Here is a 27,607-nt window from a genome sequence, read left to right on the forward strand (position 1 = left end):
CTGCCACTGAGAAGTGAGTGACCTGCAGTGGGTGAGGGGTTTGATTCTCTGCAAGTCAGCCTGTGAAAATCTGTCAGGCCTTGATTCCCTGCAGTGCGGGGATGGTTTCTTCTAGCTGACGATGGTCGTTATGGTCGTGAGGACATTACACATTGGGCTTCAGGGTTGCTTACTTCTCATATCCTAGATGTTGTATCTGACTGAAACATGGCTTTTTCCTCTTTCCTGTGTTAAACAAGTGGATGTTGGGTAAGATAATGTTAAACTGTAAAGAGTAGAAATACAAGCAGAATTCCACATTTGTCGCCAATTGCACAATTGACTACAAGCTATTCAAAAAAGGAGTTAAACATGTTTTTCACATGAAGAAACATCTGCTGGGAAGTGACATAACAACCACATGTATGTAATATCACTGAAATAATTGAAAGGTAATTATTTATTAAGTGGCCCTCTAAGCAGTAGGGCATCTTGGCTCTCAGTGGCTCTGTTTGTCTGAATTTTAACGCATAATGGCCATCAGAAACACATTAACATTAGTTAAACTTTAAGTGCTAAAGAGTTGTTTCAGTTGACAACACTGGAATGTAAAGACCTGTAAAGCTGAGTGTCAATGTAAACTTATTTTAGCAATCTCACATGCCTTCATGCACACTCTCTGTGCCGCAGTGACAATGCTGCATACCAGCCCTGTATTTGCCAACTAATTTACAACTCTATGTGTTACCAACTATAGTTATCAAAAACAACCAAAAAATAGATGTAATAATAATAAAACTTAGTTCTGGGTTGCACAAACCTCTTTGAATGGGGGTCAACAGAAGATAACTAGTGAAGGCCCATTCATAGATGTGTATCCTGCTGTGATGGTTTTGAGATGAGGTGTTGGTGGTCTCATCACCATTTCAATGCCCATCAAAAACACTAACATACCAGTTAAACTTTAAGTGCTAAAGAAAGGTTTTAGTTCACAATACTGGAATTTAAAGTCCTGTAAATCTGAGTGTCATTGTGAACTTATCAGATTATTATATTATTTATTATGTGCCTTTCACTTCATGCACACTCTTTGTGCACTGTGACAATGCTGCATGCCAGTGTGTAGTATATATATGTATAGACTGTAGTCATTAAAAAACAAACATCTTTGAATGGGGTCTAGATTAGATAATGCTAAAATACACTTACAAACACAGGTGTTTCATCCATCACTAAAAAACTATTCATTTTGAACACAATGGAACACATTACAAAACAAGATATTTGGTGTTCAAATCCATTACCTATCATAATAGCATGAAAAGATTCAGAGAACCTTGAGAAATACATAAAAGACAAGGCTAAAACCAAAAATGAATGGCCATGACCTTTGACCCACAAAGCTGCACTGCATTAAATACCAACATGACTGAAGGATATCACAAAATGAGCTCGGGGACACTAAAACCACTGACAGTGGACACAGTTTATCACTGTATCTATAAATGCAAATTAAGACTTAACTATGCAAAGTGAAAGCCAGATATCAACAAAATCCAGAAACACTGCCAACTTCCCGGACCTGAGCTCATCTGTCACGTCACAGTGAATATTAAGACAAGTTATAATTGTGTTCACATTATAGCCTTTATTTTAAAAGCTACAATGGCAACATTTCTGGTGCCAATTTACTAAACAATGAGAAGCTTTACTGAATAGATACATTTTTGTATTAGATATTTTCTCTTTACAAATGCACCTTTCTATTTCTTTTTCATTAATCTATGGTGGAGTGTGAATATCACTCTGTCCTATCCAAAAGGGAACTTGTGTCATTATGTACCAGCCAACTTGGGACCACCGTCGCTTTTATTCTATATGTGTGGCCCTTTTTTCTGTAATGTTGATCAACAAAGAAAATGCATTTTATGCATATAAATTGAAAGCACACACATACATTGTAAAAGAGATCCTGTGTGCTTGTAATAACTCTTAATGGGAATTTCAGTAAAAGTCTGATAATAAATCTATTTTTATGATTAATCAGCAAATACTGTTGCTGACCTTTATATCGTTTTGGTCCTTTCTCTGGAAACCCTTCATTGTAAAGGTGAACATCTAAAGTAGGAATTCCAGTATGTTTTTTCCATGGCCAAGGGATCAGCCAGTGTGTGTGATATCTCTGATCTAGACACTAGAGAAAAAAGTCTCAGACTTGTAATGTCATGCAGTATCAAGTATGGAGCTGCTCCTTCTGCTCATCGAGAGCCTAATTTTGGGGACCAACAGAATGTTTGTTATCCTTAAAACCCAAATGAACTTTATTATATTGGTGTTGTCAGTTCTGTAACAGAAAATGTTCCCATATACTTATAACATTGTTCTGGCTGTTCTCAGTGTCATCTAGAAAATCTTTCACAATTTCATATCAATGGAGCAACTCTACACTTTATATCACATGACATCACAAGCACTCCAGTTTTTGGATATGGGAGCAGGTTGCCCATGTTTACTAATGTTTTTAGACTGCCTTAGATCATAGAAATAATATGTATGTATTTTAGAAATGGGCATAATTTCCCATTAATACAGTATCAAGCCATAAAAAGGTTAAGCCAGCCACTAAAGTTGAGCCTTTATATTCTGTTACACAAACATACTAACAAATCATATTTGAAGAAGAAATGTAACATTATTCAGATGAGATTTTTTTCACAAGTATTATTAAATATGTTTGTATGTGCTTTTACATGGTTGAGTGTGAACGTCACTCCGTGCTATCTAGAAGGAACTTGTGACATTATGTACCCAGCCAACAGTGGACTCATGTCATTATATCCTACTCAAGGTGGACCTTCTTCTGTAATGTGCACCAACAAACAAGTTGCATTTCTTTAAGTACACACTGAGAACACAAGTATATTGAAAACTTGATTGACATTCACTACTTGTGAAAACTGGTCAGAGTAAGTATTTTGGAAATTGAACAATTTTAAAGGTCAAGTCAAAGTTTGATGTTACATAATTTTAATTTAAAACTCCTTTTTAGTTTTCTTACAAAAGGAAATGGAGTGTGGACATTTTTTTCTTTTTAGAGTGCAAAGTTCAAAGAGTACAAACAGAAGTCGACTTATGAAGGCCCATTCATAGATGTGTATCCTGTTGTGATGGTTTTGAGATGAGTTGTTGGTGGCTCATCACCATTTCAATGCCCATCAAAAACACTAACATACCAGTTAAACTTTAAGTGCTAAAGAAAAGTTTCAGTTTACAATACTGGAATGTAAAGTCCTGTAAAGCTGAGTGTCATTGTGAACTTATCGTAACATTTATTATGTGCCTTTCACTTCACCTCTCTGTGCACTGTGACAATGCTGCATGCCAGTGTGTGTAGTATGTGTTACAGACTGTAGTCATTAAAAAAACAAACATCTTTGAATGGGGTCTAGATTAGATAATGCTAAAATACACTAACAAACACAGGTGTTTCATCCATCACTGAAAACTATTGTGAACACAAAGGAATACATTACAAAACAAGATATTTGCTGTTCAAATCCATTAACTATCTGCCATAATAGCATGAAAAGATTTAGAGAACCTTGAGAAATCTCTGCATAAAAGGGACAAGGCTAAACCAAAAATGAATGGCCAATGACCTTTGACCCATAAAGCTGCACTGCATTAAATACCAACATGATATCACAAAATGAGCTTGGGGACACTGAAAACCACTGACAGTGAACACAGTTCATCACTGCATCTATAAATGCAATTTAAGACTCTACTATGCTAAGTGAAAGCCAGATTCAACAAAATCCAGAAACGCCACTGACTTCTCTGGACCTGAGCTCATCTGTCATGTCACAGTTTGATTTCTTTCTTTTGGAAGCAAACAGCTTTTAAGGTCTAGTCACAGACTTGTGTTAAATCATTTTATAGTGATTAATTAATTAAAATAAATTTATTATTTATTAAAATAAGTAATTATATTGCTGATCATTTTATGTATAATGTTACTCGTTTATAGATTTATTTTTCTGAATTTTTGGTGATACATTGGTAGTTACAATTGGTCTGGTCTAAATATATATATATATATATATATATATATATATACATATATAAAACAAAGACAAAAATAAAGATATAAACAGTAAATAGTAAGATAAAACTGAATTCACAGGATTATGGGAGCCTTCTTTAAAAGATATACTTTGCTTTGGCAAGTATTATTTCTGTAATATTTATTATCACAAAAAATGTTGATATATTGCAAGCAATAAAGTTTACATACCCATTTTTAAAGATACAAATGAAGTTTTAGTGAAAAAGAAGCACTCTATAGGTGAGAGAACCAGGATAAACCAGTTTGACTGCAGTATATGGATGTCCCCCCTTTGATAGGCAGACGTCGCTCAAGGCTTCAGGTCCCCTCTTGGCAATTTCTTTAAAAAATTGTAAAAATCACATTTGCAGTAATATTGTGAAAGAAGACCTCAAAAGTAAATTTTCAATTCTAGTTTTGTATTTTTAAAATGACTGCTAATAAAGGTTCCCTCTTGGATAGTACACTTAGATAGTCCCCTATTATTCATGTTCGCATGTATGTGTGTGTATGCTTTGAAACTTGGATTGACATCTGTTTTTCTTGGGCTACATTCAGATACCTTTCAGAGGTATTTAAACAACCTAGAAATGAATGTTAAAAAAGGAGAGAGAGCAAGAGAGATAAACAAATATTAGAAAATTATCAAAAAAAAGTAAAATGTCCAGAAACTGAACTCATGATCATTGGAATTATATATTCAAAATTCTTCACATTTTTAAAGGACATCAAGCCAATTTGCTGAGGTTTCAAATGGTAAATGTCTTGCTCATTCATGTGATAGAGAGCAGCAATCATGGGAAGGCAAAGGTTTGCATTTCAAATGGCTTTCTGACATCACAAAATGCAAACATATGTGTATAGTATACGTTATTGAAAAGGAGAAGATTGCTGAGCGGTGCATTTGTTATGCTTGGAGTAATCGAGTTTCCTTGTGATGGAGCATCAATGTAAACACTAAAAATGGCTTTTTTTTCTAAATGGAAAAATACAAGCATGTGTTTGCTGAAAAATGCAGCTTCATGTTGTCAAGGCTTTCATCAAACGCTCATGTAAAAACATGAGAGAACCCAAACTGATCAATCATAGCTCGTGTGGTCTCCACATGACGCAGTATCTCTGATGTGCAGTTACATGTGAGAGGAATGAGCTGATTCAGCTTAAATACAATGCAAGAAACATAAGATTCTATTTGATCACGAAGATGTAACACAGTAAATCACATAAATAAGCTCTGTAAGGTCTACATGGTCTCCTCATGGAGCTCCACTTCAGCTCTGTCTGAGTTGCTACTCAGCTGTGAATATTGAACTCAATAAATTATTCAGCACTAGCATCGAGTTCACAGAAGAAAGTGCCTGAGAGGCACACACTGTACCCTCACACCCTCACACAGGGCAGTCGGCTTTCTCTTTCAGGTATTTCTCTCATGAGCCAGAAAAGAATCAACAGCCCACTGAGTCACTGTTGACTCACTGAAATGTTGTCTCTGTTGCTAATATTTTGGTAGAAATTAGTCAGGGGTACTGATCACATTTAAACTGATAACGTAACCGGTTCAGGGGCTTAGATTTCAATACTGGTACCCAGCAGGACTATTTTTTGGTGCTTTACTTTTTGTGTAATAACAAAAATGTCATTTTTGGATAAGCTGCAAGTGTGACAATGTAACCTAAAACACAGTTCTGCTCTTTTGCTCTTTTCTAATCATATATGCAGATAATCATCTATCTGTATGCTCGTCTAGCAGTGATAAGAGGCTATAACTAAAATAAAGTAGACAAGAAAACAACCAGATACTGAAGCTATAACAGCAAATTAGTGTTTCTGCCATTGTTTTGGCTCGCTGGGAAGCAGAGGGAGTGAATGACAGCCCAGTCGACACTCCTCCATCAGGCTTCCCAGCATTGAGCTGCTTCTACCTCTTGTCTGAAGTTGAACCTGGTGGCTTCACAGTGGACCATGTCTGGCTTCCAGGCTTGTGGGCAGTTTGGGGCATTTACGCCTCTTATCAAAACCCAGTGTTTTTACCCAGGTTCGCTCTCAGGTACTGAAATTTGGCACCAATTGATTTACCATGACCTAGTACTCAAATAACTTGGTGGGATCAAAAACTTGCAGTTTGAATGGGTTATAATGGTGCATTTTTGCACTTAACAGTATGAATGTAACAATTTTGTTTACTCTGTGTATTTTAGACTCATTGTAGGAGCTGAGCTGGAAATTCCATGATGAAATAAAAATACACAATCTTGCCAAAATGTATGCCATATGCATGAACACAGCCAAAATTATCAAAAAATGAAGAATGAAAAGCGTGTAAAATGAGCCAAACGGTCTCGAAGGGATAATGTTCTTTGGATCAACTAACTGATAAATCAGCTAATATAGAATATCAGATTAGATGTTATATTGGTTTGAAATACTGCAGATGACCACGTTTCAACTTTTTCACCTTACACTGACAGCAGGATGTGAGTGTTTTTCACAGTGTTGTGGTTTTTAGTCCTGTGTGTGTGTGTGTATGTGTGTGAGCCGCTGCCCCAAAACACACACTCCAGTACATGCCCACACTGACCCTCCCTCTCACACACACAGTGAAACACATGCAAATAAACTCACAGGCACATTCATGCAAAAACACACACAACATGTATATACAGGCCAGAGAGAAGCAGACGAGGTGACAGATTAGTGTGGGAGAAGAAGTAGTGGGTGTAAATTATTCATGAGGTGTGTGTGTGTGTGTGTGTGTGTGGGCGTGGGCGTGGGCGTGTGCCCGTGCCTGCGTGTACGCGCGCTACAGAGGGAGAGACTGGCGGAAGGCAGATTCTTTTTTTGGCTTTTCTTCAGAAAAATCAGACAAATAACAGTGTAGTGCAGTTTGCAGGAGTTTGGGGGTTCAGATACTTGATATTTTCTCTCATACTGCCGTCCAAGTATTCATCCTCAACATACTCTGCCCATTAATCCATCAATACACCTCTCTTTCCATCATGATTTCATGTATTTCTGGCTCCTTTTTACGTAGTCGTGTTTTGTTTTTTGTAAGTTGCATTTCATCAGATTTTTTTCCTCACAGGCTGATTCTGACTGTCTTTTCTTTACTTTCTTTTCCTCCCTCTCTGGAATATGATTTGCCTTGTTTCTATGACAAAGTGTGAATGTGAGGTGTGTGGAGCAGAGGCAAAGGTACCCATCCTTCTAATTCCCCTGGCTTCCTCTGTCATCTTCCTCCTCCTCCTCCTCCTCCTCCTCCTCCTCCTCCTCCTTCTCCTTCTCCTTCTGTCTCTGCCTGCTGCCTCAGTGATCCATCTCACCTGTTAAATTATTTAATGTACAGAAACATGAGAGAAATGCAGAGAAAAGATATAATATTGGACATCTGTCATTGTCTTTTATAACATACTGTGAAAAGACATCAAAACTGGCAGTTTAATAAAAAAGATAAATGTAAATTTACAAAAAAAAAAGTATGAATTGAGGCTGTTACCCAAACCTCCATTCAATAATTTTTGTTAACATGATAAACCTCTCGCAGGCATGACTGTCCGTTTAGATTAAAGGTGGGGTATGCAGTTTTGTGGGAAAGACAAAAAAAAAACCCTCCTCTCTTAGCTTAGCTTTCCCCTCTCTATCCTCCCAGCAGATGAACATGGGCATATGTGCAGCACGCGCTTCATACAGTAACCTGTGCGAGTTGATTGTATCCTGATGCTGTTATATAGCCGCATTTCTAACTACCTGATAACTACCTGTCTGTTTTTTTTGTTGTTGTTTTTTTGTGAAAACTCTCTTCAAGACTCTTTTAGATAAGCCTTTCCTTTTTGGGTTGCTTTAAGGCAGTGGTTCTCAAACTTAATATTTAAAGGTCCAAATCTTGTTCTATTTAAGGCCAAAGGTCCAGAACAATTAGTGATATGCAAATTACTTTTATTACAGTTGCTTATAACTTACAAGTAATGTACATTCAAGTTTAAGGCAGTCTGAGACAAAATACATTCAAGCCTATTGGGAAAAAATGCCACAGTTTGAGTGCAATCAATTGCTTAAACCAAAGCAACATACATTCAAGTGTTGGAAAGATTTAAAATTAATTCCAAGCTAGTGTAAAAGAAGTGGCACTGTTTGCCTGCAAATACTTGCTTGTGAAGCCAGCTGAAGCAACCAACATTGAAGTTTTACAGGTGCACAGTGTAGTTTTCTGTGTCATAGAGCTCACAAACAGCTTGTTTGTTGATTCATAGGAGGATTTTAACTGTCAGTGTGTGTTGTCCTCACCTTTGTATTCCGAGGTAATGCAGTTTGAAATGTCCATTCTTTGTGTCATAGCAGGGTCAAACATTTACACTCTGCACAACTCCAACTGTCTCTGTGCAAATCAGACACATGGGCTTTGTGCTGGATTGGGGCAAAATAAACATGCATTTCTCTGTCCACTCGTCTTTGAAAATTTGGTTTTGGCACATTTTCATAGTAAGATCCTCACCTCATTGGTGACGTAATGTACACTGACAGAAGATGCCAAAGTCTTGCTTTCTCGTGCCTGCAGGACACAACGTGAACACCCATAAGTTTACTTGCTTATTTTGAATGGACTCCTGATAGCCGACCCTTGAACTCTGACATGTGATGATTTAAACATCAATTGCTGTCAGTGTTGCCATAACAACAATGTTAAATACAGAAACAATTACGTTTAAGGCTTACGGTATTTTCCTGTGTGGTTTTATAGATTTTGCTATTTTTGCGTTGTACAGCACTTTGGTTAACTGTTGGTGTTTTTAAGTTGGCTTTTTGAAACAAATTTTGATTGGATCTGCAGAGATGTGCACATGTGTCTGCATTTGTAGAACAGCCAATAGGAATGCTCTCTCTCTGGTATGACTTGTGATTGGCCGAAGTCTCCTGTCACAGGATTCTCTGAAGCCTGAAAACAGAGTAAAGAGGAGGTGCAGAACTCTGACACCAGAAAAAAACAACCTGCCTACCCCACCTTTGATGCCAGTGATGATAAAAATACCTCACCAAATTCAGTAGTTTCAAATTGTCTAAAGACGTTTGATTAAAAAGAACTTTGATTGAACATGTTTTGGATTAAGAAGTTATCAAAATTTAGCTGACACATTAATGAATATATCAAAATAGCACAACTTCCAAAAACATTGAAAAAAGACAGTGAGCATTTTGGTAATAAATATAAACAAATAGCAAGAAATTAGTAGAATTATATATATAAATATATATATATATATATATATATATATATATATATATATATATATATATATATATATTTTTTTTAAGATAAAAATGTTGCCATCTCCCCATCATTTTGAAAGAAATGAAGCCAACTGCAGAACACCTCTAATAAAATGTCAGAACGATGGAAGTTTTTATTATAAGTCAGCGAGTGCATAGTAACTGTGGAGCGCCTCTTGAGAAACAACTTCCACACACATTCATGCGTACACATGATGAAATTGCATCAGTGCCAAGAGCACAGAGAGGAGAGAGAGAGAGAGAGAGTGGAAAATAAGGAGGCGGGAGGTGCTGGGAATAGATTGACAGAAAAATAGATGAGAGAGGACAAGAGGCCGAATAGTTGGCTGCAATGATGGAGAGGAAGAAAGAGGTCAGCACAACAATGGACCGATAGAGTGTAATTAGGGAGGAGAGAGGTCGTGCAAGAAATACACAACGAGAGCATGATTAGGAGAGAGATAGAGGGTGATTGAACAGCTAAAAGGAGCAAAAGGAGTGAAAACAGAGAGAGAAGTGTCCCATGAATACATAAACAGCACACAATTAGGAGGGAGAGAAAGTGAAAGAGGCCAATTGAAGTTGAACACAATGAGCAGGAAATGAGAGAGCGAGCGACCGGGAGTGTTTGGGCGCAGTAATGTAAAATGGAAAAAATGAGTCTCCAGAGCAGAGAAGTTCCCTGTTTATTTATTGTGAAGAAGAGGAGATGTGGTTTACACTGGGCGAATCCATCGCGGCGTGGCGATTGCCTCTGGCTCTTCACTCCACACAGTCGTGACTAACCAGTGATTTATTGTATTTTCTGGATGAGGACGAGAAGGAAGGACAAAAGTGAGAGATCCAACAGTGAAAGATAGAGTTTGTAGAATTTCCAGCTCCCCACTCTTGAAGCAAAAGTTATTTAAGCCCTTAATTGTTTTCTTATTTCCTCTTCAAAGGCCTTTTAATTATACATTTACTCCCATACACACACAGTGTTCCACAGAAATGCACCAATCAAGCATTTTCTCTCCTGTCACTGATTCCTTCAGTTTGTTGTCTAACCAGAGAGTCGCTTATTTGGAAATGTGTCTTCCTGGTCGTTGAAGACTTGTTAAGTTAATTGAAGTTCTTTGAATTTATGCAGATGAAACAATAGCTTGTTTGTTGTAGTCTCAAAGCAGAGTGCCAGTGGGGAAATAACAGAAGAGTTTTCTAGTTATTTGAAGCCATTTGTTGAATATGTTGAGGACGTCAAAGGTTTTCAAATCAGTGTCATGTTGTAAGTCGTAGCTGTGGTTGAAGGAATGTTTTTAAAGGAACAGTGTGCCTGTTTTAGTTGCATCCAGCAGTGAGGATTACTGATTGCAACCAGCTGAAACTTCTCTTCTGTGCCAAAGATGAACTCCCAGTTAGAATTCCTTTATTCCTTAAATTCATTGTTCTGGAGGTTTTTACTAGGCAGGTTTCCATTAAAGATTTGTGCAAAACTTAAGTGATATCTTTGAAATATCGATAAAACACAATTTCGAGATGACTATGTTTCCCATGAGTGATGTTATGCGACTTCTATGGTGATAACATTCCAAGAAGTATGGCGATTAATGCTCAGAACATCAGCAGGTTTATTTCTATTGCAGCCACCGCACTAGCCTTCATTATTTCCAATCGAAAGTGATGTAGGCGTGTTATGTGTGCGATAATGGAAAGGCAAGGGATTTCTGGGAGGTGACAGTCCACGATTTCACGGAGAAATTGTGGATTCGAAACTTCCGGATTATTCGCTGAACTTCTGAAGAGTAATGTGATGCAATAACACCTCTTGTAGCTCCTGCTACATCATGCCTGAGGGAGCCAGTACCTTTTGACAAACGCATAGCCATAGCATCATGTGAACCGAATTGCCTGAAATACCATCCCATGTGAGCCTAAATTTTTTTGAGATAAATGGGTTTTTTTTTTCTTAGTCAAAAGTGACGTATTTCCTTTAGGCATATTTTATATTTTTAATTTCAATATGCGCAATTTGAGGGTTGACCTTCAAACCTTCCTACTGTGAGCAGAATTATCTACAAAGGTCCTTTCCTCTCCCAAACAGACCAGTTTATTTAAACCAATAAAAATACAGAAGTTTCTCTGATGCCGTTTGGTTCTTTGCAGATGTCTGGCTAGGATGTTTCTAGGATTAGGGGTTTAGATAGGACCTCTGTCGAGGTGTGCGGGGGATCCTCCAGTGGTACTTTTTTTTATAAACAAGCTCTATATCAATGCTGTTTTATGCACTCTTAGTTCTCACTTTGAATTACTTCATTTTTATTATGAATAAGATAATGGTTTGGGAGCCACCCAGCACCGTATCGGGTAACAGATTTGACCCACGGGTCATAAATTGAGTATCACTGCTCTAATAAATCCCATAATCTCAACATTAACTTTTACCAGCATTGTTTTTCTCACCTTAAGTTATTTGTAGTATGAGTCTTTTATTGTGATGAACAGAAGGAACTGCTGAGTGGAACATCATTTTTTCATCATTGACATGTTGAAATTCTAGAGACAGCAGATGGTTAAGTGCTTTTGTCAGATGCAGTTTGTCATTTAACTCCTCAAGTTTCCAATGTCCCTCCTGTCACAAGTTTACCTCTTTAACCTCTGCTGCTGCCTCAGGGTCGCCGCTGTGCTGCATCACAGTACACGATGGCTGATACGATGTGACTTAAACTTCAGCTCCCATTAGTCTCGTCTGTGCTTCACATAAACACTTATATCAACAGTGTGTCCATGAACAGACAACAGAACATACAGCAGAGCTATAATGTCTAACATCAGCGAGAGGAAACTAAGATCAGAAGCTCTCATCCGTTGTTGATTATGATCATGTAAAACACTGAACTGTTATTGATTGGGTCATTTTGGCTGTTTTAAGAAACTTCTTCAATTTTTTATACTGGTTGTAACTGTACCAAAACGACCTGAGAAGATTTATCTTCGTCTACATCAAAGTGAACACTGGTGTCATTTACGATGCAAATGCTGACCTAAAGAATTCAAAAGCAAAGCAGTTATCAAAAAGCAGTTGGTAATCATAAGAAGTAATTTGGTAACACAGCAAGTTTCTTTGACACCAATAAGTGAAAATGATTTCAAACAAACATATTGTATTTATATTTGTCTGTTTCTTGTTCAGAAGTGAGAAACACTTGATGCTTCTTTACACACCTTTTTGACAGAAACCACATCCCCACACCATGTTGCAGTGCAGATATAACATTGTGGTTCAGATGTATTTGCTTTTATTAATTTATTTTTACATGGGCCTAAAACACATAATGGTAAATTGCAAAAATAGATGCCCTGTCAGTCTTAACTTTCTGTAAGATATCTTAGTACTACTGCATATTATCCATTACTTTTGTCAAAAGTCCAGTGTGTAGGATTTAGGGGATATATTGGTAGAAAAGAATACAATATAATTGTATATTTTTAGTGTATAATTGCCTGTACTAGTCACACATCTTCATTGAAAGGAAAGAACGACTTGACATTGTATGATGATTTTACCCCAGAGAGCCGCTTGAAAATGAGACTAATACTGAACACTAACCGACCTGAACGAACGAGAATGACTGCTTGACATGAAGAATCTCAGGGGTCTCTGACTGATAATTTGAATCTGGAGATACAACACTTCCATACAGCAGCTGATCATTGTGGTCGTAAGTATTAAACAAACTGTGAAGGAAGCAGCGTTGTCACATTTGCACACCTGACCAATCATTGTGGGAAACTGGCATGACTTTCAGTTTGCGGGTTTGAAAAGTGAAACTGGAGCCACACAGACACCTGTCTAACCTTGTGAAAGCAGCTTTGCTATTTTATGACGTCCGACAGTATAAATGGTCCTGATTATGACAGCACAGTTGATCGACTTTTGTATTACAAAAAGCAGCAGTTGAGGCTGGATAGTTTAATTGCACACACACACTGTGGGGTTATCATATTTTTGATGTCTCTGGACATTGTGAGAAGTAAAATTTAATTATATTTGCAAACATTGAACATTTATAATGTTCAATGTTTTGGAATGGCAACATTATTTGTTGCATTGCAGTCACCTAGTTAATCACACCCAAAACAATCAAGTAGCTATTGCTTCCATTTCACCCACTGATGTCTTTTGTTTTCTCTGACTACAGAAAACAGCACAAGAAACAAAACAGATCATTTTGTGCTTCTGTGAGAAAAGTCGATTTGTAAATGCTCAGCATTAATCTTTATGAGACACCGGAGCGCTGCTGCTTAATATGCAAATAGATGTAGGAAGTCGTCTGTAAGTTGGGCCTGAGGCTCAGACACTAGGCTGTGCTGCTGTCTGATGGGTTTAATAGGCACACACATAAAATACGGATGTACACACACCAACTAATGTTAATACAAACATAGAGTACGCATATGCACAGCGGTGATAACTCTCAGCCCACGTGTATGCTAACATCAGCTATTTCTTTCTGTTTTACATGTATATGCTGTTATTTAACAGGAGCAGTTGCATGTCCAGCATATCCACAGTTCGGTCTCTGTGCCACTGAGCAGCTTGCATGGCACTACAGTGGGGCTAGGGGGGGCCCATAGTCACATAACAAATCTGGGTAGCCCTCATTTAGCCGCCTTCAGGTGTCATTTGTAATACACAGAGGGAAAATAATTTCTAACTGAAAGCTGTAAACAGCCATTAATGTGTTTTGGTTATTTTAACGTTCTAAACATTAAAATAACAAGTTCAAACACACATCTTTTTAGCATACAACCATGTTGTTTCCACTTTACATCTTAAAAGTTCATAAACACCAGACCAACTTCCCAATCAGAAGTTCAAATTTTGTTTTTTCCAAGGAGTACTTGAATTCATTGTTTGTTGTCGCACATATCAGCTTTGCTCATTGCTTGCATCCAGCATGGAATGTTTTCTGACCAAAGTGTGGGTAGAAACTGAAAATCCAAACCCAGATCCTATCTCTGAGGCGGTTGATGAGAAAGCTGATGACAATATGATATCAAATGTGCTGTTTGCCATATTTGCTTTTACTGACAAGAAAACACCCTTGAAAATGTCCTTATAATGTAGCTCTGAACTCATGGCACTATATTTTCAGCACCTCCGTGTATTGGTCTAGCCCCTCCTTTGCACCAGGAGAGAAACAATCCTGGCGCTGGGCCTGCTGAGCATTTGGGTGTGAAGGGCCTTTAGCTGCGGCAGATAGGGAGGTACAAGTGCTGCAGCGCTGTAAATTTAATGAAATATCTAATCTAGCTAATGTATAGAGGGGGCAAGGCAATATCTAATTTCCTTTAAAAGTACTTAAAGAAAAATTGTCTTTGGTGATTCCAGAGCTCATCCTTCAAGCTTTGAGGTCATCACGTTGTTTGACTTACCAATGGGCTTTTGATGCTCTGCTTTTGTTGGGCTTAAATCTGTTACAGTTGTGCAAAGTTTGTAGGAACAGTGTCAAAAACGAGGTCCTTAAAGGTTTTTAAATGGGTCCGAAAATGAGGTACAGTCTATTTTCAGCCACACGAGGTGAGCAGCTCAGGGGATGGCAGTGTCAGGTCAGCTGGTCGATCCAGACTGAAATATCTCTACAGTTACTGGATGGATTGTAGTGACATTCTTGGCTGGATTGCAGAATGTGAGGCCAGCTATATGAACATGAAGTCTATCTGTGTGAGTGAATGATGAAGTTACAATAGTAGTTGGGGTGATAAATGACGTGAGTGTCAGTGTTTTCTCCAAAGGCTGTCACTCTTTCAAATGAATAGCTGTTGAGTTCAAGCCTTGGGGACGCCAGTAGTGGGTGAAGTACATGGAGTAAAAGTTCATAATATCTTATCAGAAAATGACTTTGGTATAAGGTCAAGTCCCCTTTTAGAATATAACTTATTATGATATAATAATTAATATATAATAATAATAATATAATATAAATATATTAACTGTATTGAAGTTTAAAAAGTAATTTTTTGATTGCAAATGTGCTTAGATATTGAAAGTAAAAGTACAAATAAATGATGTTCAAAAAGCAAGTAATCAGAATTTTGAGGTTTTATGAATTTTATTTCTTCGTAACACATACCACCTTAAAAATGGAGCGTACATTACATAAGAATTGTTTTAAAAAGGAGTCTTTTTTCAATAATAGACCCCTTGCAAAGTAGCCCTTTAATAGCTTGTGGAAAAGTTCACTAACTGTTGAGGTAATCTATGGAATGGGAATTGTCATAGGCTTAAGCTAATAACATTAATATATATGGAATAATTACAGCAAACTGTATCTTCTTTTCTTAATTTAAATGCTTGTGTGTGCCTTTGTATCATTCTGTGTTCCCTCTCAATTTTGAGTTTTTTTGCGGGTCCGAGAACACAATGCAAGCAGAACTCTCCATAAGTGTTTGTGTCCTCGGCAGCAGTTTGTGAATCACAGGGTGGACAATTGACCTGTAGATACATTCACAACTGATCAGTTCAGATCGATGGATGAGCAGAGCAACTGCTAAGAATGAATGCAAACTTTTAGACCCAGCATAACGGTTAAGTTTCACGTTCAATGTGCCTGACATTCTGCTGCTCAGTCTGTGCCCAGAGTATGCTCTGCACTCTGAGAGTGTGATGCAATAAATAACAGAATGGTAATGAAGGGGCCATCTCCAAAAAAAGAAAGCCTATTTGTAGCAGCAGATGTTTTAATTGTGACGGGCCACGACAAATAAATGAAACCCTGACCTGAGCATTTCATACACAGTCAAGCCATTTGCCAGGTTTTGATCCAGTCATTTAGGATATGTCCTAATGACTGTGGTGGTCAAATTCTGATTTTCTATGGGCTAGAGTTAGGGATGCACAATATAAGATTTTTTGCTGATATCCAATATGCTGATATAAACAATACCAATATCAACATATCCACTTCTTTCCCACCTAATTTTAGTGATCATCAAGTCTCCTCTGCAGTGAAATGAAAATCATTGTATGCATGCTCTTATACTGATGGCCCACCAGCAGATGTAGACATGAAATGCAATGCTTTTCAGTGTATGTAAGATTAATTCATTGTGCAAAATAAGAAAAATACTTTAACTCAGGGCTGATTCTTTGTACATGTTAACTTTGTTAGTGATAATATATATATATATGTATATAATATATAGTTTTGTAAATGATTTGAATAATTTGTCATCATTGCTGAAAACACAAAATCTGACATTTGCTCCTCAGCATCATAAAGATTTAAATGTCTCCTTAACTTACATTTGAATTGAATTTTCAACTGCTATCATCATTTATCTTCCCTGACACTTCCACTGCTTTCACCACTTACATGTCAATTGACACTTGAACAAATAATTATTCTTCGACTGATATTTGTTTGATATATTTATTTCATCTTTTACTCGTCAGACTGACACTTCTCTCCTCGACTGCTTTCGACTCTTGCTCTTTAAGATGACAATTCAAATGCTTTCATAACTTCACTCAGCAGTCAAATTGACACTTCATCTTCTCCCAGTGGTCACACTTAAACTGCAACCAAAACCTGTCTCAGCACTCCCATTTCAAGCAATTTTTTTTGTATTCATGTTTTGGCTGAAACTGAAATAGTGTCAGTATTTCATTGGTTTAAATGTTGCAAGGACAATGTCAGCGGCAAAGCGCAAGTAAAATTTATTTTATATTAAGAAATTCTTGTCAGTTATCTGTGGATTTTTCAATATGAGTGCCACCCTCAGCATTTGACATAACGATTTGAAAAAATATTGGTAGCGCAGCTTTAAATGTAAGTTAGTTTCATAATGCGGACTCAGGTTCAGTTTTTAAACTGCACTTTGGCTTCACAGCACACTCTGACTCCAATCTGTGATCTTCTGATGCCCAGAGACACATTAGTGCTCACTACAGCTGCTGGCAGGGAAGTGTTAAGCCGATGAAATACACAGCCAAAATGTATTAAAAAATCTGAAAATATGAAACATGACTACATCTACCTTCCAGTACAGTCAGCTGAATTTTTAGTTGCACATACTGTATTAAGTAGGAAATAAAATGCTGACTGACAAGTACTCTGAATTTATTTTGAAAGTTGCTTTTGAAAGCTGGAAGCCGGGAAAAAAATAATAATAAAAAATATACTATATATATATATATATATATATATATATATATATATATATATATATATTAGTGCTGGGCATAGATTAATTTTTTTAATCTAGATTAATCTCACTGCAGTCCTGTAGTTAATCTAGATTAATCTAGATTAAAATTATAGATTTGAATTTTGCCAAAGACATTCAAAATAATATCTATCTATCTAAATGATGAAAATGCATCACAAACTGCTTGAGAAAGCTTTTCTACTATAATATTTGGTAAAGAAAAATAATGTTCCATAAGATTTATTTTGGTGTTTAACTTTTTTTTATTTTGTTAAACACAGACATTTAGGAACACAGGTTCTGTCTCCATGTGGAAAAAGCTTTTTCCTGCTAACTGGAATGAACAGCAGAGGGCGCAGCCTCTGATAACATGACCCTAACTGAACTGTGGGCCTACATTAGAGGTCATGAAGAAGACCATTAACGGTCAGCAGCTTTGTGACACGGCTTGAGCCAATCACTCCAGTCACTCAGGCAGACCAGCTTCCGCCTTGTTCACGCCCCCTCCGCGTAATTCGACCAGGTATACATCCGCGCTACAGTGAAATTGGTGCCTTGCTCACTGTATAGACCCAACTTAGTGAATAGTTTATCGCGCGATAATTTCCTTATCGCGCGATAAGAATCCTGCGTTAACGCAGCACGTTAACGCCGTTAACGGCCCAGCACTAATATATATATTTCTGGCTTTTAAATAAAATGTCTAAATTTATTAATTTCTTTCAATTTCCATAAGAGATTGCTCACTGCCTCTTTTCCCCCTCGTTTTCCAAAGAAAACCAAAATGCTTAAGGTTCTAAGATTTAAATATTTGTGAGGGTGTCTGATATCAGCACAAAAAAAATTGTGATGTCAGTCCAGGTTTCTAAACTTGTTTTCAATAAATTTTGTAAAAATGACTGAAAATGATACCAGTGTAAAAGCAGTACATTAAAAAAAAATCAATGCAGAGTATTATTAATGAATGAAAATGATCAGTATTTATTTAATGCATTTAATGTAACAGCAAAGGGTTTGCTGTAATTTAGTTCTCAGTGGAAACACAAAAGCAGTTTGTCAGCATCTTCCAGAGACCACAGAAGAAGGAACCTACTCCTGTCACTTCCTCCTCCTTTAGTTCTTCCAGCTCATCATCCATGTATTCAATAACATTGCTCTCCAGTCTGAGAGCGCCTGTGTCCTGAATCACTCCTGGAGAAAACTGCCGTCTCTCCAAGTGGCCAACCACATTGGTTTCCAGTTTGGCCGAAGATGTGTCCTCAGTACCATCAGGTGGGCTTACAATGGTGGCCACCTTCTCAAGAGAGTCCTTCCTCTTCCAGCTGAAGATCAGCCTGGCTGGATGCATCAGACAGCACATCGTGGTGCAGATTTTGGACAGCAGGGCCCTGAAACAGGTTCTCCTCTTTCTTGTCCTCAGTCATATCATTTGCCATAGTGTCAATCTCAGTGAGTTTGTTATCCAGCTTCTCTTTGGAGGCAACCTCTGGAGAAGCCGCGCTCCCCTCCAGAAGTCCTTCTTCCAGCTGAGGGTGAGCCTGGCTGGATGCATCAGACTGCACTTCAAAGTCCATATCTTGGATAGCAGAGTCCTGAACTAGGGATTGCTCTGTCTTGTCCTCAGTCACATCATTTGGCAAAGTTTCACAATGTTCATTCAGATAAACTCCTGGAGAAGCCCCTCTCTCTTCCAGAAGTTCATTTTTCAGCTAAAGGTGATCCTGGCTGGATGTATCATCCTGTACTTCGTGGTCCATATTCTGGACAGCAGACTTCATTCAAAGCGACCTCTGGAGAAGCCTCTCTCGCCTCCAGAAGTCCGTCTTCCAGCTATAGGTGAGCCTGGTTGGATGCATCAGACTGAACTTCATAGCCCATGTCTTGGAAAGCAGAGATGGCGCCTTCATTTGCAGTATGATAGCTTTCATCATAATCCATTAGATGAAAAGACTTGAAGGACTTGTCAAACCTCTCATAGATGGCTTTGACCATGTACCGGGCGTCAGTGGTGCAGAGGCCAAGCAGAAGAGTTTCCAAACTGAGAGGGGCAGGGAGCTGCTGAGTTAGTCAGCAGTTTCCCAATTTCAGCACCGGCAGCTTCACGCTTGTTTTCCTGCTCTGGTTCGTCCAGGAGAAACTTGAGAGCGGTGTCCACCACCTTTGGTACAGGGGCGCAGTACTCTGTTCAAGCTGCGAGATCTCTGCTGGTTTGGCATCTCCTGCAGAGACCAGGCCACCGGTGATCTCAATGCCACCGAAGATTTTCAGCAGCATGTGCAGGGATAGAAGGAAGGTTTGTACTTTCTGCTCTCCTGCTGCGTGGACGAGTGAGACAAACATCTGAAGGTCTTCCAGTGTGACATTCCTGCCGAGCAGCTGTGAAAGACGCTTTTCTTTGTCTTCTTGTTCTTCCAGGAGCTCTGCTTCCCTCTGATGGAGACAGAACTGTCTCGCTGTCATCCAGGCCTGTCAACATCATTCTTTAGTTAGTCTCACAGTAATGTAGCTCATTTCACATGATGCTGTAGAGTTGACATTTAAAAATTACTTTAATTACAAGTAATTACATTTTTTTTTAAATTACAGATTACTTACTAGTTCAGCCATGAACAGATGATCAGTTTCCGTCCTCTCAATTATTTCTTGAAACCTGCAAAAGTAAAAGGTGTCTTTTTAAAAGGTGTGTTTTTTTTAACCTTTTCAACTTAAACACATTGGTAAAATAGCTTTTATACACTGTGTTTTCTATCAGTGTATAAATCAAGGATCAGTTTGAGTTACTCCTCCAGGAAGCTTCTTCGTGTCAGCAGCCAGGTCTTCATGTCTCTGACAGTTAAATAGTCAGGGAGTTGATCCTGCTGCTTCATGAGCAGAAACTGTCTCTGCATCATTTTCTGCAACACAGATTGAATATAGATACACTGTAAGACATTTCTGTATATATACAACCAAATTCTAACAATAATATAAGGCCTGCTATTTTAAAACACTGTACATCTTTATGCTTTTTGCAGGCAAAAATTGTGCTGTAAAAATCAAACAGTCAAGTGCTAAGACAGTAAAACACAAATATACAGTTGAAGTACTTTACAGTGTTGACACTGTAAAATAATGGTAGGACACTTCAGCTGTCTGTAGTTTACCATCATTTTATGGGAAAATTTGTTACAGTGAGGGCTTTCAGCCGCTCAAAGAAACACCATACTATGCTACCAATGTTGGGGAGTAACTAGTTACAGCATTACTTAATTTAATCAAAACACAAATGTAATTGTAATTGGTTACAGTGACACTGAGAAAAATAGGTAATTATGTAAGTTACTAATAAAATGCTGGTAATTACAAAGGTGTTACATCTGAGTATATATAAGTGAAAAGCTTACATGATATGATATATGACATATGTATATGATATATATATAGAAAGTTTGAGAATATATATTAAAACCTGAGAATATATGTGTAAGTTTGAGAATATATATTAAAACCTGGGAATATATGTGAAAGTTTGGGAATATATATGAAAGTTTGAGAATATATATTAAAACCTGAGAATATACATAAAATGCATTTTTAACATCACCAGAGCAGTGGCGCCATCTTGTGTTTTCATGATGATACAGAAGTTGCGGCAATATGCGTACGTCAGCATCTCAGATCTCAGCCCTTCTCACGAATGAAGATGTCATTAACAGCCTCGCCAATGCATGTAGGGGCCAAAATAATACTGGTAACCGTACTTAACAATACCACTCTACCGACGAAGAAATTCATTTGCTTTTTAATCGTGGGAGAACAAATGCAGCGAACGTCCAAAGCCAAGCAGTCCCCCCTCATCAGGCAAACACACAGAGAAACTCACACTTAACCTCGCTTGAGCCGCCGCCAGCCCCTAACTACAATCTTCACCTGTTCACTCGAAAGGGCCCAAGAAACATTAAGTAAGAATATTGAATGTAGGCAGTCTGAATTGTTGTTAAAGAGTAAGATCTGCGGTTTCACCAGAAACAGCGGCTATCCCACTCTTCAAAGTAGCCAGGCTTCCTTGACTAAACAGTCATTTTTACCGCTGCCAGGTTATTGTGTCTTCGGTGTGTTTTAAATAGTTAGTTCAGATCCTAATCAAAGTCACACAACATCAGTCATTGTTTTGAACACCAGGTCGCCCCCTCAACAAGACAAGTTACACAACATTCTGTCCATACTCACAACTGAACCAGCAAAAATTGGGGCCTGTTATTTAATGCATGTCCATCTGGGCTCCTTAACTCGGTAACACTTGAAGAAGTGAGCAGTGAGCGGACATGTTTATTCTCCAAAGACTGTGAATGAGTAACACTCACTCAGCTGTTGTTCGTCCCTCTGTCTGTGTGACTTTTGAACATTTGTGATCTTCCTTTTTCCATAATTGCTGACTCATCACTGTAGCTTTGTTTTAGAGTTTGTCTTACATACTGATGTGTTTCACTTCACTGAGGAGTGAGGGTCTTGTTCTAGAAGTGTATTTCATTTAAAGTTCTCTCTGGAGGCCTCAGCCGCGGCCCTCCTCTCTTTGAACTCACTCTCATCACTTCATGTCAACCAAAGTCAGTGCTGTTGACATTTAGCACCCACGGGTCAGTGCAGGGTCACAGCCTCTGATGCAGCACGAACAAATTCATAAAGAGATTTCAGCCGATGGAGTTTCCAGGAAAAATAAATGAAGAGCATGGCAGTCGCCTCCTCTGTGCGTCTGATGAGACTTTTAACTGTGACAGCAGTCATCGTTTCTCTGCAGAGCTCCGTCCTTTCACCCCGCGGCTGCGGGTTCTTCGCATAAATTGAGTCAGGAGTGTTTTCAAAATGCCACTTCATGGTCTTCACTGTTGCATTATGACCACATCTGCATGCATGTGTGGCCATCTTTTCTCTCTGCCTGTCTGTTTAAAATGGTATTGTTCCCTCACCTAGTTTACAGGATGCAATAATGTATCCATCCATCTAAATCTTTGCTGAAGGTATATGACGATATTGCTCCCAAAAAATTCCACTGAACATACTGACAGTTGTCAGGGTTGGCTGTCGATCTGTTCAGTAAGAGACAGTTCTGCTGTTGGTTTAAGAAACTGTTTAAAAAACAATGTGGTGATGCCACTTTGCTGTCTTTGTGTCCATAAAGTTTGCTGGAAGTGATTTAATGTAGCAATTTAAGTAAGCACTGTACAGGTTTAAAAAACAACCTCATCGTTTGTCAGTAAGCAGCCACATGGTTATTTAGGAGGCAGTTTGGCCTTTTGTGCTTTGATCAAACCCCACCTGTCGTCAGTGATGTCTTATACAACATTTAAGTGCAATCTTTACTTATTTTAGAATATCTGCTGATCACTACAGTCTAGAAGCATATTTTTAATAACTCCTCTTCTGTTATTATTGTAGCTTTTCAACGAAAGTGCAGTCATACCCAACATATTTTCATCCACAACTAATTTCGGAATGTGAACAAAAGCACAGGGTTAGGTTTAGGCAACAGAAACACTTGATAAGGTTTAGGAAAAAACATGGTTTGGCTCTACATTCAGGCAGGAAGTGGATGCTGGGCTCCCAGGTGAAAGTCCAGGGCATTGTTGGACCCATCAACCACCCCTTCTGCCCTATAAGCAACCTTGTAGTCCATGACACAGCCTGCGGCGTATCATATGGCCACAAAAGGTTCCATCTGGCTGTGCTATCAACTGACACCTCTCATCTGTGTATCGTATTGCCGCGGCAGGTGCTGGTGATGTATCATACCGCTACGAAAGGTGGATTTTCCTCCAGCAATAAATGTCTCCAACGATTACAAATCACAATTTTCAGGAAGACCATAAAAAAACTTGCGAGTCTCCTTGTAGATCAGACCGGAGATAGACTTCACTCCAACGCGGCGAGCCAGAGGGAAATAGTGAGCTTGGTGAACTTTACAGTGACACCAGGCACCTCCTTTATATTCCTCCTTTGCCTCTCATGTTCTCTGATTTTTCACTCTGTTCAGTAGACCGCTTCTTTAATCAGTGTATTTTCAAGTAATTGCATTATAACATTTTGTGAAGAAAAAATAGACTACATTTGTTCAGTCGCAGTGTTTGTGTTTTTTGTTTATTTGCTGTTTAAATGCAGACTATGTTTTTTTAATATCTGGTATTGTTACATAAAATTTTGGAATACTTACATGAACACTGATATTGCTATTATTTGCTTTATTAGATTTCTGCAATGGGGAGTGCAGATTTTAAGTTAAAACTCTTTTCAACTAAACTCTCCCGAGTGTGGGGCCAGACATTTCACTTGGAGTGCTGAGGGCTCTCTGGCCTGTTGACAAATTCAGAGCATTGTCGGAGTTTAAAATTTGGTTCAGAGCACTGCAGTACTGCAGTGAAAGTTTATTATTTATTATTTATTAATTGGTATTGAAAAAGCTAAAATGGCTAAATTTGAAACATAACCGTTTCAAGCCCAGAAGGATTATGTGAAATTATGTCCCGCCCTGAACCCGTCAGGTCTCGACCAATGACTGCTCAGGGAGACAATCAAAGCTTTGATTCAGATTACTTGCAAATAATGTCAAATACTACTGAATAGCTATATAGTCTTTCTTTTTGATTTGTCATTACAGCTCATGAGGGTTGAGCTATAGCTCTGGTAATGACACTGAATGGCAGGAGTGACTTTATCCTCTCTGTAGATGTAAAAGCTCCAGAAGAAGAGCTTCATGAATACCAGACTGACCCAATGCTGCACTTCACCAACAAACTGCAGACACCACAGCTGTTTCTAATTAGTAAATGAGTGACCTTGCGTGCTGTAGAGGAGCTGGTGATAGCATCAACGAGAGAGCATTACTTTCTCACCCTACGGATTTCATTTAATTGATTTTTTTCATTTTACCTTTTGCTTTAAGCTCCGTAGCCTGCAGCAGTAAGACCCTGAAGCCTGAATCTAAATGGGAAGATTAAATGCAGATAAAGTCAATACGATGAATAATTATAAAGCTGCTTTTCAGTCTAGTTTTTCAGAGTTTTCTGGCTTACAAATGTGGATAGTGGTGAACAATAGTTTACATTAGATGTATTCTGTTTCTATGAGCAAGTATGTCTTTTTATAGTGTTAGTGTGTTTGCAAAATGTGTTATGGAGAGGAGATTGAGGTAACAATTTGCAGCCAAAATGTAGCTTCAACAAACCATAATGTTTTCTGTAAAGATAAAAACATGCAAACTTTTATCTTTACAGTGTTGTAAAGATAAAAGTTTGCATGCAGAAACGTAGATGAGAAGATTTAAGCCACTCATGTCTGTCTGTAAATAGCTTGTCTGCTTGCATGAGAAAATGATGATCCACAAATTTCAGATGAAGGGCAGGGAGTGATACAGTATACCCATATACTGTGTCAATTGAAAATAGAGATAAGTGATGCCATCTAAGTGTTGAAGGAACCTGCAGGCATCAGGTATTGTCAGGAAATTGAAACTCATGTTATACAAGGTAGACTCAGTCTTTTTTTATTATGTTTAGAAAAAAATGTCTTGTGGTTCTGCAGTGGATACTTCTGTATCTTTTCCAGATGGCAGCAGGGTGAACTGGGGCGCTTGGGTGGCTGCTGTCTTTTCAGTACCCCTAGGGGTCTGTGCAGACACCTCACTTCACCGAGGTCACTGATGCTCTGTTGATGGGAACCAGTGATGTTCTGGGCAGTTTTAATCACCCACTGTAGAGCCTTCCTGTCCTGGGCCGAACATGAAGCATGCCAGTTTGTGATGTTTACAGTCAGTATGCTTTCTGTTGCTCCTCTGTAGAGGTTAACCAGGATCTTGCTCTGGAATTTAGCCCTCCAAAGTTTCCATAGGAGGTAGAGCCTTTTCTTTGCTTATTTGGTGATGTGTGATGACGTTCTCAGTGATAGTGATCCCAAGGAACCTATAGCTGTTCACCTGCTCCACCTGAGCGCCATTGATGACAGGGGTGTGTGTCTTTGCCTCCTTCTTACAACAATCAACAATCAGGTCCTTTGTTTTACTGATGTTGAGCAATAGGTTGTTTTCTGTGCACCACTTTGCAAGATTGTTGATTTCCTCCCGGTATGAACTCTCATCGTTGTTTCTAATACAGCAGATGATGGTGGTGTCATCCGCATATTATATTGGATGTAATCCAAACAAAACAAAGATAAGTAATTTTTTTCCACAAATTGTCTGATTTGCCCGGTATTGCCATGATAATCATGAAAAATGACATCATCTTCCAGACCTCCTGACAAGCTGATGAAAGTGTGCAAAGTCTAGTGGACTATAAATATTTTGTGTGTAAAAGGACTGCAGTGCTGTGTTTGGCCAAGTGGATAAATGTGCCTCAATATATAACTGTCTTTCATATTTAAGGAGCACAAGTTTGTTCAGTGGGTGGATGGGTGGGAAGGTGGATGGGTCCCACAAACAACTGTCTTTCATGTGGAGTGCTGAGAGTTTGCTTCCCATTTGGATGTGGCTTGTTTTTCTACACCTTACCATGTGTCCCTTTTGCCTAAACCTAACCATCTGTGACTTTGTTGCTTAATCCTAACCATCGTGATGGTCCATGCAGCGTCATCCCACCATGTGCATATGTTGACACGGTAACAGCATCCTGGAGCGTAAACAGCTGACGCAGAATGATACTTAAATGTCATGAGTAGATGTAGAAGGTCACTGACAGAGCGGCACCGTGTGACAAGTTGGGATGAGATTAGCCGGCTGCTGATGGTATTTACCATATAGACATAAATCTATTTTACCATCAAACTCTCTTCAACAAAGTAAATGCATTTCACAAAATATCAAGCTTTACCTCTAAGTGGAGGGGTGTGAGATTTGGTTTACTGGAACCTCACGTGCGTGCTTGCATTTGCTGTCAACATGTAATATTGATGTTGCTGTCACTGATATGATTTTTACGCCTCGTTAGCTGCTTAGCAGGTGGTGTGACATCCTCTCAATATAAAGTCTGTTAAGACTACTTCAAATAACTTTTCTGTAATATGCGTCATCCGCCTAGAATCACACACAAATAAACCTCCCGACTCACAGCAGGATCTCTGAGCAACAAGTTATTGAAATATAACAATTTTCTTTTTAAGACCACGGCCTTTTGAATATTTAGTTTGTCTCAACCTTTAGAAAAACTTTGAGATGTGTCAGAGGGAGACACAGAAATGGCGGGGCAGAGAGGTGAGGTGCTTCATGTAGCAGAGGAAAAAAAGGAAGGAGCCACGCAGAGTAAAAGAGCACGGCGATTAGAGATGGCTCAAAAAAGGAGATTACTAGGTGGTGAACTTTAGCATCTTCATTCCTGATGACTGCCTCCGTAACAAACATGTTGCTGTCAACTTTTAGCCCAGACCTTTCTTTCAGCCGCAGCCTGAGCAAGGGACGAGAGGAGTGGAGAGAAAAACCTGATGTTTATTTAAGTGCCACAGATGAGATCACAGCTCTTTAATTACACATTTACACATAACTCTACTGTGTCATGGCAACAGTCTCAAAAAGGAAGTGTATTTCAGACAGCATCACGTGCACATGCACACCTTTTTACAGCTTTTACAGTGTTGCTTTGAGTTCACACTCAGGGAAATATATTCCAAAAAAAGTATTTTCGGACATTTAAGATCGACATCACTTTACTTGCGTTGCATTCAGACGCCTTTCACAAGTATTTAGACCTTTGAACCCTCAGCAAATTTATTTGATTTCTTTCAAAAACATGGGGAAAAAAGGCAAGAAGAAACTCACAAAAAATTGTAGATTTAGAAAATTATTTTTAAAAGAGCTATGGAAAAATTCTAGAGAACTATATTTCTAATTATTGTAGGTATAAATCTAAAATTATTAGATTAATATTCATAATTTCTATTTGTATTTCGAAGTATTTTTGGCAGGTCTTTTTTTGTTAGTTTGGTTGGTTGGTTGTTTTTAAATTTTGCTAATTTTCTAGTCATTTTCTTGTACTTTCTAAAAAAATCTTGCTAAATTCTGAGTAATGTCTTCTTTAGTCGCTCGTTGCCTTTTTTTTCCATGTCTTT

At 38.3% G+C, this 27,607-nt stretch overlaps 1 protein-coding gene and 1 pseudogene across 5 annotated transcripts in view; one reads left to right on the forward strand and one right to left on the reverse strand.

The window, feature by feature from the left end:
• slc8a2b (solute carrier family 8 member 2b) overlaps positions 1-27,607 on the forward strand; it is a 264,636-nt gene that overhangs the window by 139,291 nt on the left and 97,738 nt on the right. The window lies entirely within an intron of this gene.
• Positions 19,370-27,607, reverse strand: part of LOC148189438 (uncharacterized) — a 31,230-nt pseudogene continuing 22,992 nt past the window's right edge.

This window comes from Plectropomus leopardus, chromosome 6 (assembly GCF_026936395.1).
Source record: "Plectropomus leopardus strain MGB_pleo_1.0 chromosome 6, ASM2693639v1, whole genome shotgun sequence".
NCBI classification, from domain to species: domain Eukaryota; kingdom Metazoa; phylum Chordata; class Actinopteri; order Perciformes; family Serranidae; genus Plectropomus; species Plectropomus leopardus.